Source organism: Anthonomus grandis, chromosome 7, assembly GCF_022605725.1.
Source record: "Anthonomus grandis grandis chromosome 7, icAntGran1.3, whole genome shotgun sequence".
Classification (NCBI taxonomy): Eukaryota; Metazoa; Arthropoda; class Insecta; order Coleoptera; family Curculionidae; genus Anthonomus; species Anthonomus grandis.
The window spans coordinates 26,435,449-26,446,379 of NC_065552.1; positions in this window are offsets into that span (position 1 = coordinate 26,435,449).

The following is a 10,931-nucleotide window of genomic DNA, read 5'->3' on the forward strand; positions in this document are numbered from 1 at the left end:
AAGCCGGTCACTACACAAAAAAAAGTCCCCTGGCGATCTTAATACCTTTATTCTAATATAGCTCAAAATCTTCAAAAAAAATATTAATCCACCAACTGATCTAACAAATCATATGAGAAATATCTCCCTTCCAAACCCATTTATCTTTCTGCCAGCCGATCTTATGAAGGTGAAGAAGGTTTTATAATTAATTAAAAATAAAAAGTTTGTAAATGTACTGTTTACAAACATTTTTGTCAAATTATCTGACGAATTTTTAACGGTCGTCGCGGACTCCATTGATACTTCATGGTCATTAGTATATTTTCCGCTTGCCTAAAATATGCAAAAAATGGATGAAACTGAAAAGATCCATTTTTAACTTGTCTACATTAATAGAGAAACTGGTTAGATGTAGTACTTTCAAAGGATAAATAACTTTCTCAGTGAATCTCAATTTGATTTCTAAGGAAATATGAGCACAAGTGATGGAATCTCTTCGCGGAATTTACTGTTCGAGTTTCCGATGGCGAGGTTTCCGCAGCTCCCTTTTTCGATCTATCAAAAGCATTTTACTGTGTGTCTTGCTGCAAAAGCGTCAAATTTAGGGGTTTACCACTTCCATATGGTTTTCATCATATCGTCAACATGTATTTTACGGTTCCATATCCTCTAAATATGGTTCAATATTTTCCCCAGTCTTAGTCCCTTGGTCTACTTATTTACTGATGGCACCACCGCTTGTTCAAAAAGATATCTGCGGGTTGTTTCGCCATGAGGGTCACGGCTCAGGAGTCTAGAGTAGGTCTGTGTATTTTGCTCTAGTTGAATCACATCTTCGGCATGGGATCTGTTTCTGGAGATCGACTGGAGTCTATCTTATCCGGTTGTTTATTGTCTTGGTTTTACAAATATATAGATACGTATAGCAAATGCGCGCTATACGTTATATATATTTGTAAAACCCAGGGAGTCCAGTAAGCCCTTATTCATCCAACAGTCACGAGTATCTATATAGTGAATATCGTCATAGATTCGTGGAAAAAATCATAGGTATGTACCTAACGCGTCGAAATATATTTGCTGTAAAGCAGAAATCTATTTTTAATGAGTTTATAAAGGTATTTAATTACCTTCTACGCTACATTAAACAGCAATTTGTTTTTCAAGCATTCTTTCATCTTTGGAGAATTTTCCAGTAATTAATTTTTTAAAGCACTTTTTATGCCGTCTTATTGCAGACGGACTGCCTTTAGCTTAGTAACTTTTGAGTTCACCAGCTTTGCCATTTTCACACCCTAATAGTCCCATTTTCAGTTCACTATTATTTTCTCCAATATCCAGACTGAGGTCCAATGTAGCGGTTTTACCGTTCCTTAAGGTGTGAATTAAAACTTTATGCAAAAATAGTCAACTGATTAGTCTAAACCAGCGTTACTCAAAGTGTGCTCCGCGAAATCTCCGGTAGGGCTCCGCCAGCAGTCATAATAAATGAATGCATGTATTAAAGTGGACCTGTATCTATCTTTTTTTGTATGATTATTAACAAAACAATTCACATATAACTGATTTTGCTTTTAGTTTAGAGTTTAGGGTTCCGTTAAAAATTTAGTTTTGTAAAAGGGTTCTGTCACGAAAAAAGTTTGAGTAACACTGGTCTAAACACTACTAGAAACGTTTATTAACACTGTATTTACATGTTTACTGGCCAATGTTCTAAATTGAACAGATCCTCTAATCGCAAGGGCTCCTTATACAAGGTGTTACAGAATAAGATGATGATCCTTAAGGATGTTAATTCTTAGGATTTTGGGCAATTTTAAGAAGAAAAGTTCAAATAAAAGTATGTTGATATAACTAATTTGATTTTTGAATAATTTTTATTTAAGTGGAATCAAGTGCTGCCATCAAATAAGGCGTTTTATCTACTGGAAGTATTAACTTTCAAAACAAATCTGTAATACCACAATCAATTTTCATTTAATATCTATTGAATACTAATAAATATCTATTGACTACCTTTCTGATATTCTCAAAAATAGAGGCCAACAGTACCATTTCATGGCCAAATATCAATACAAAATGAAAAAGTGTTTTCAGGTACCATCTGAGTTTGTCTAGGTGTATTGTAGAACGCTTTTATAAATGGTTTTCTGAATATACGTTCAGAAGATTAACACATTCTTGATACACAGGGTGTTTCTTAACCTAAACGCATGAATTTGGGAAATAATTGCTGCTAACAAATAATGAAACAAAAAATAGTAAAATATTTTTAGTTTCTGAAATAATTTGTTTTTTTTTCTTCACAAAAATGTATCGGGTGAAATTTTGTTTTTAATGTAACAAGTCCGGATAATGTTTGTTATTTTTAGTAAAAGTTTGCTACCAGTTGTGGTCGTATTTCGGTTATTTCTTCACGTGTTTAGAATTATGTTGCATAATTTTTCAAACGAAGAACTTATTGCATACGGGGAATCCCAACAAAACGCAGTGGCTGCAACTAATCTTTATGGCTACAGATCATCCGAGGCGCGAAGCCTTCTTACGTGGTCGAAGTAGAAAAACTGGTAATTTGAGTACAAGGCAATATAGGAGAGCCGTAGTCCTAGGTACATTTTTAATCTAAGGGCAGCCTAACATAGGCACTAGAACAATTGCAACGGAATTTGGTGAGCTACAGTTTGAATCGCGAATTTTAACGCACAAATTACTGTATCCATTTCATGTGCAACGCGTACAAGCTTTTCTTCCAAGGGATTATGATGTTGAGGAACCTTTTGCGAGTGGTTGCTACATCAGCAGCGGTTAAACCCAAACTTTACCATAATATTTTAGTTACGGATGAAGCAATTTTCATATTTTACAACACGTATTATTAGGCGGTGGAAACTCCGCATAATATTTAGCAAACCCACTTTTAACAACGATTTTCAGTGAATGTGTAGGCTGAAATTGTGAATGGATCAGTTATTGGCCCTATCATTTTGGATAATCGTCTAATAAGAACACCATTTAGTGCTCTTTATTACTCACGATGGTCACTCCACCGAGATCATTGTGAAAATAGTTTGATCCAAGGTTGCCCGAACCATGGACAGGCTGTGGCGGTTCAATAAGATGGTCTCCTCGACCACCTGACCTTAATCCGCTTGGCTTATTTTTGGTATTACATAACACTTATGGTGTATGTAACCCAAATTGGCATTTAACAAGAGCCAAGAAATCAGATATATGCGATCTCCGACGCTCCATAAATGGACCTTTGGAGATGTATGTTGACGGATTACTTTTTCCTCTAAAATCAGAAATTGACGGGTGCAATAGTTTATGAAATGCTCCAGAAAATTCCCGAAGGAAGGTTTTCACAATAACATACTACAATACAATTTAACATCTTTCGTTTTTCTTTATTATTGAAGTTTCACGCTCTTCTCCTGACTGAAAATAACAATCAGGATGGATAGGATAAGAGTATGTATGGGTTAGGCATTAGTCGAGCAGCACATTTAACCTCTCCACTTTCACTTCAGCTCTAAATGGATGATGTCAGAAAAAAAATTGAATGTCTCCTACCTACTAAAAAGGCATAAAACTCATATTAAAACGTAAATCAAAACCCATCAGCATAAAAAATACATATAAAATATTCCCACATATATATATACCTAACGACCCCGAAACAAACCGTATAATTTGGACCATTATTATTTTGTCCCAAACGGATAAAATCACCGCTGCTGGTGATATTAAAAATAATGACAAGTTAAAGTCAAATGATGAGGTTTTATTTATAAGACGTCGGTGGCTTTTAATGGCGGACCGCGCGATTCCCAAAGGTTGGAAAATTATCGGTTAGCGTCCCCTTTATTGTGTCATTTTTTTCCTCTCATCATTTTTTTGTGGTAATTACGGACCCCGAATATTCTTTTTGTCTTTGGTGTGTAAAATGACCGGTATGGTCAAGGATTCGTCTCGCAACTGTGTATGTCGAAGTAAAACTTAATTTTCTTTCTATGGCAATACCTATCCCTATATACGTTGCGCGAGAGGTCCACGATTGTAGAAACATTTGACATTTTCCAAAAAAACTTGTTAAAGATTCATTACACAAGCAAAAGTTGCTGAAATTTTTCCAGTTTCAAGTGCATAAGTAGACATTTTAAAGCTTTTATTCATAATTTGAATGCAAAAGCAGTCATTTGTATGAGCACCTTTAGTTCAAAGGTAGACATTTATTTGCCTTTTAGCTAATCGAAGTGAGACTAGTCACGAAATCTTGCAATGAATCATAGACTCACCACATTTCACTTTAATGGATGCTGAAATGTCGCCATACACTTTCTTTATTTGAAAGGACCCCGCACAATCTGAGGGAGAAGAAGCTCTTCGCTAAAAATTTGGGGAAGAGGTGTAGGTAGGCGATTTTGAACAAAAGTTCTCATGAGTAGGACATCTTTTTTCGAGTTTATTTGGGAGCTATAGGCTTACATACATGGGGTGGTGCAGTAACTATAAACTCCCACGTAACCTCATGCACAATAAGACGTAGGTACCAAATAAACCTTGATGTACGTGTCAGTAATTTAGTTGTCAAACATAGGCATATTCAGCGCTGACAATGACTTTGCAAATTTAAATTTCCCGCTCTTCGATTCTGTTGATAACGAATGATCTACTGGTCCGTGTTTGCCAAGTACTAGTATGATTGTATGATTGTACTAGTATGATTTGTTTATTTGCATGAAGCGTATCTGGTACAGCCTATACATACATAAACGCCATATGATCTTGAAAGTGTTTGTTTTAACGTTTTCCATCTTTGGTTTAAATTATATGACTCGTGCGGGTACTGTGGGGAATGTAAGGGTAATCGGACTCTCCGCTTCTATTAGCGGAAATATGCGCTTACGAGAGATAATAATTGACACTTGATTTTTGAATGAAAATGTGAATGGTGACCTTGAAGCTGAGGCTGAGACTTTTGCTCATTGGCCCTTTAGATCTTGTATGAGTTTATACGGCTCTAGAATAACATTTAAAGGTTATCGGTTCACGTGAACTTAATGCACATTTGAATGTAAAATTTTTCATTTCGGTTGATGGTCAAGAATACAGATTACTGTTCGAAGTTTACCTCCAAATAATATTGAATGACAAGTATACAACCTGTACACTAAGATATATACGTAATCATGTACATGAGACTTTTGTTTAGACTACCGTTTTCCGAAGTTTGAGTAAATTTGACCGAAAAGCTTTTGACACTGCAAGTGTGTAAATTAAACCCTAAATTAAGAAAAGAGAAAGAATAATATACGCAATCAAAGACTTCTATATTCAAGTAATATCACGGCTACAGCCAAAGACGTCCCTAAGGTCCTACATTGTTTCCTTCTGTTTTTATTTTGCGTATTTGCCGACTGGCTTTTTAAATGCCAAGAAATATAAGAAACATACTATAAAAGAACTCAGTTTGTTTAAGTTAAATATGAATTCTACGATGTTTTAGAACCTACAGACATTTTTTGGACGATTTCACAGATTAATCTTGTCTACTTGATCTTTTAAAGAATAAAGCAGTGTCAGTGAATTCAAATAACCATCTTCCATTGTTGTCCCAGAATACTTAAAAACCAATTTCAATTTGCTGAAGTAACGCTCACAAGAAGGAGCGGTCAAAAAAAAAAACAGTTAGCTCATGCGCCAAGGGAAAAACGTATATGTAATGTACAACTAATGTACCTTTAACCTCAGTACAACTTTGGAAATCTTTAAAATTTTCACATTCTTAACATAAATCCAAGAAAATTACATTCTGAAGAAAAATAGGATCTAATAGCATCGACTAATTCAATCGTGACACTGCTTTCTATAAACTGGAATTTGAAAATTTGTTTGTACAAATGGGTCAGTGTTGAAAACTTGGAGCACCGTTTGCAATTTCTTCCAGTAAAATGTCAAGAAATTAAAATATCTTGAGCTGTTTCTGGCCTGTCATCATACTTTTTTGGTACCCCGCACATTGTGTGATTTGTCCTGAAATCATTCACTGGACTCACCAACTTTGGTTGGCAAAGACAACAGAGCGATTGTTTAATGCGTTGATCTCATAGTCATCATCCATTTACTGCTATGTTTTGAATTAATAACAGAGCATCGATTACGTTTAATTGTTCAGCCTTTAGGATTCCAGTATCTTTCCCATTATATTTGACTTTATCAAATTTTTTGCAAATATATAGAGGGCTGATAAAATTAAAATGCAACATTTTTTCGAGTGCGCTTATTGTAGTGTAAGTAAGATGCTTCCCCTGCATCCAATAAATGGATATCATCACCATATAAATGTGTTACTTACAATAGCTCAATTCCTCCAGCAAAAATAAAAAGCAAAGCAAAAATAAAAATTCTCTATAAAAGGGGACAAGTTAATTGTAATTTCGGCGATAACTGATCATTTCTATCAACTAATACCTACCGTTTTCATTTTTTCAGTTGAAAAGAATGAAATCAACTTGGATGCTGAAATGTAAAAACAACAATAGTTATATAATATCAAATATTCTAACAAAAAATATTTTTATAAAGACCGGGTGTAACTATACTTATCCTCGACCTCCCAAATGCCAAAAACCAATGTGTTACATTATCTAATATCCGGGGCAGGTAAATTGGGGACCACCACATCACGCTAAACAAGTCATTTCGGCACGTATAAAATAATAAGTGGGAGTGCCGAAAGTATTGCGGCGCAGAGTGATTCTTGTCCCTCTACTATAGCCCTGATTAGTATTATACCTGTAGCGAGAGGAATTTTACGACCCAAAAAACAAAGCTGTCATGACGGACCTATTTCTTCTTTCCTCCGAGTTAAGTGCCCGTTTTTAACGAACCTCTCGGCTTTTCGGTAATAACATGGTACTGCCACACACAGTGGTATAACATCCAATTTGGAGTAAAATTTTATGCTTGTAAGGCCTCCACAACGACTTTAACAGGAAAACATTTATTGGCTATAATGTGCTTTAAAAATTAAAATATATTTTATAAAACAGTAAAAATTATTGCTTAGACTTTGCTTTTGCTAATATCCTGTAAAAGCATCTCTTCATTTATGGTGAATGTAGTCCTAAGTTGATCCAGATTAATGAATGCTATTGATCCAGCTAATGTGCAAGACCAATTTCAATATTATCGACATAAATATTGATTAATTGTACAGCAGTTAATAATTAAGTTAATAACTACATAAGAATTAGGCACATTTTACAAAAGACTGAACATAATATTCAGTTCCGTCGTGTAATTTTCGATAGTACACGGCATTAATATACCTCAATGCTTTTCGGTAGCAATAGGCAAATAAGGCAATAAAAATTATTTAAGAAAATTAAAAATGAATATGAAATTCCAAGACTTTTTTTTCTAATTTGTACGTAGATCTAGACGTACAATTTGACGAGAATAGGTACAAAATACAAATTCCACGCAAGTAGCAAAAATTATAATTACACATATTAAAAAATAAAAAATCACCCGATTTAAGTAGATTTACAGCCCAGATTCCTCAAGAAGTTCCGGAATATAGAAAAGAACCGCTGACAAATATTTTTGCAAAGCAATAAATGATCACACATCCCACACTTTTTAAACAAGTAATTCCAAAATCTTTATGTAAATCTTGTGATAAAACTAATGTAACAAGGTATAGACCGATATTCCTTATCAGTAGTTTGTGAAAGGTGTCAAAAAAAATATTAAAAGAACAAGTTTAACACAAAGAAAAACGGTCGACACCAACACCAATATGCATTTAGAAAGGAAAAATCAACTGAGAACGCAGAGGCGCGTTTTGTTTAAAAAGTATTTGATTCTCGCGATAGTTCGGTTCCGTCTATCTGTATTTTCGTTGATTTTGTCAAAGCATTTGACACCTTTTCAGATGCATTCATCTTGAAAAAGCTTGAAATTTGGCTTCATTAGAAAATGAACATTGATGTGTTTAAAAACTGAAAAAAACGAGAAAATGATCTGTTTAAAAACTATATAACTGCGAGAATAAATAACTTGTATAAAAGGCGAGTAAGTTAAATAATTCTATATAACTTAGAGCTTATTATATACATAAATGATCTTTTTAAAGTTATAGGAGACGCGAACGCTGCGGTATTTGCTGATGTAAGTTTTTATTCTAAAGGGGAACAATTTTAAAAATATTGTAAAAATACATTTTATTAAGTGGTTCAATAATAACTTGTTGAGTATTTTTTATTATTGTGTTATAGCAATAATTTACCTCAGTATAGTTATTTAAATATAAATTTAACAACTATGGAAACAGAACAATCTAATCTAATTAACTGCCTACTACATGCCCTTGTGCAGTCGCATCTTAATTATGGAATACTTGTTTGGGGAGGACCTAGCTGGAAACTGTCAGTGTTTAGTATTTTTACAAAAAATTTGTTTGTTACAGCAATAATTTACCTCAGTATAGTTATTTAATTATAAATTCAACAACTATAGAAACAGAACAATCTAATCTAATTAACTGCCTACTATATGCCCTTGCGCAGTCGCATCTTAATTATGGAATACTCGTTTGGGAAGGACCTATCTGGAAACTGTCAGTTTTTGTTAAAAAGAAATCTTTAAAAGTGGCCTTTCTTTTTAATTTGTTAATGGGATGATATAAAAATCTTTCAAGTTATAAAGATTATTGGTCGTCGACTGATGTCTCCTACGACTGTAAGTAAGAGACTTGTTTATTAGTCAAACATTCGATAAGACAAAAAATACAGATTTATTTGGTTTCTTGGGCATATTCATCTAAATGATAATTCTGTTATCCCTTCCAAAGGTTCTGCAAATTACGACAAGCTTTATAGGCGCGTCCAGTTTGTCAGAAACGTTGTTGAATACTTAATTGATATAATTTGTACGAAAATCAATCAATAGATAAATTAGATTGAAAGTAAATAGTTCTTTTAAACAGTTTATACCAGAAAAACCTATAAAACGTAGTTATAAGTTCTGGGTTCAGCCTAATGAAACGAGTTGTATGTGCAAATTCCGAGTATATTCCAATCTTAGTCGTGCTTTAATTGGAATCATAGTCTTATCTCTATTTCGATAATTTATTAAATTCTGTGAGTCTGCAAAAAGATCTTCAAGTATTAGCAGGGATGGTATCCTATATATGAAATGGAAGGATAGAAAAGGAGTTAATATTTTAAGCAACTATTTAGATCCTTCTGCCAGTTCAATGGTTAATAGGAGACAAAAAAATGGCAACCTAAAAAAAATTTCATGTTCGCTACATACGAAGTGGACAGGAAATCGAAGAGATAATGGGATAGATTTTTTTTATTTTCTTGATGTGTGTGTAGTAAATGCCTATATGCTCTTTAACCACCGGGATAAACAAACTGAGATTTTACATCTAAACATATTTAGACGTGCAGTAGTATTGGGTCTTATCTTATTGGTGCCAAAGAAGCTATGCAGTTCAATATCTCATTGAAGTACTTTGTCAAATGTTTCTTCTGAAATAGTAATTAATTCTGCTATACATATGTCGATCTACAGTGGTTCCCGAAGGTATGCTTTCTGTAGCGCAAAATTATATACTTCGTCGTACTAGATCGGAAATCTATTAGGAAAATATTTATTGTATGATAAAAAAACTAGTATTTAGAAACTTTCTTTCAAGTACAACGTTGGTTTGTATTTTACAAACAAAATGAATTGTTTTTTGAAATTTAATATAAACTAAAAATGTACATTTTTTGCTTATTTAATAAAATTATTAAAAAGAAAAAAGGCTGTTTTAGGCGTTTCATCATAAACCCGTAGTTCTAATTAAACCTCAAACTAAAAAATACTTTAAAAAACTATTTGTAGTAATTAATTAATCCGTCACATCCAAGCGTGTAATTTTTTGTCTTTTTTTGATTAAGTATAAAAAATCCGACACAAAGGGTTAAGCCCAGAGTTAGAAAAAATACTATAGGTCATCGGTCATTTACCTATTTGTCGTCCTCTGTGTATGAAAAAATATCCATCTTCGTCCTGCTGATGCCTTCTACAACCTATTCTTCTAAACGTAAGTGGAAGCATATAATAAGAAATTAAATATCTAGGAATGAGCTACATTGTTTAACTGATGTGAAAAATATTTAAACAAAAATTCCTTTTCCTTGATTTTTTTAAAATATTATTTCTCGAAAATGAATTGAGATAAATTTAAATTTATTTAATTTTTTATACAAATTATATATATTTTATTTGCAGGCTGGAGAGACATCCCTTATTCCTCAGCCTCCTTTTTCATGCGGTAGTGTTATTCGTTCAACTGATGCTTTTGGGTCGTGTTTGAAGTTCTGTTCTGATCTCTCTGTTTATTGCTTTCAGATTAGTTTGTGTCCATTTAACTATAGCAAAGGAGTACTGAAGTGGAGATATGACATAGCTGTTTATGGCTGTGGTGAGGTTTCTTGAGTTGAGTTTAGATTTCAGAAGGTTATGAAGGCGTGTTTCAAAGTATTTGGTTTGGTTGGTTACTCATTCTTATATTTGCTTGTGTTCTATTTTATGGGTCTGTAAGAAGTATTTGTATGGTTTATTAATCATGGCATCAATTGACTTTTCCTAGCTCCAGTTCGATGGGTGTTCCTTCTTTTAGTTTTCCTGTTTCAACTGTTTCAGTTTGACATTTCTTCAGTCCAAATCACATAGCTATGACTATGCTCCACTGGTAAACGAGTCTTAGGTTTGACTTAAGATGTTTTTTTATTTGCAGCGTACAGTTTGAGTTCATCCATCAAAAATAGATGCCTTATTGTTTTTGCAGTACCTCTTTTTAAAGTTGAGCCATATCCAGTGCGGTTTAGGCTTCATGAAACTGGGTTCTGAGGTAGACAGAACCATAGGGCTGACAGTGAATCTCC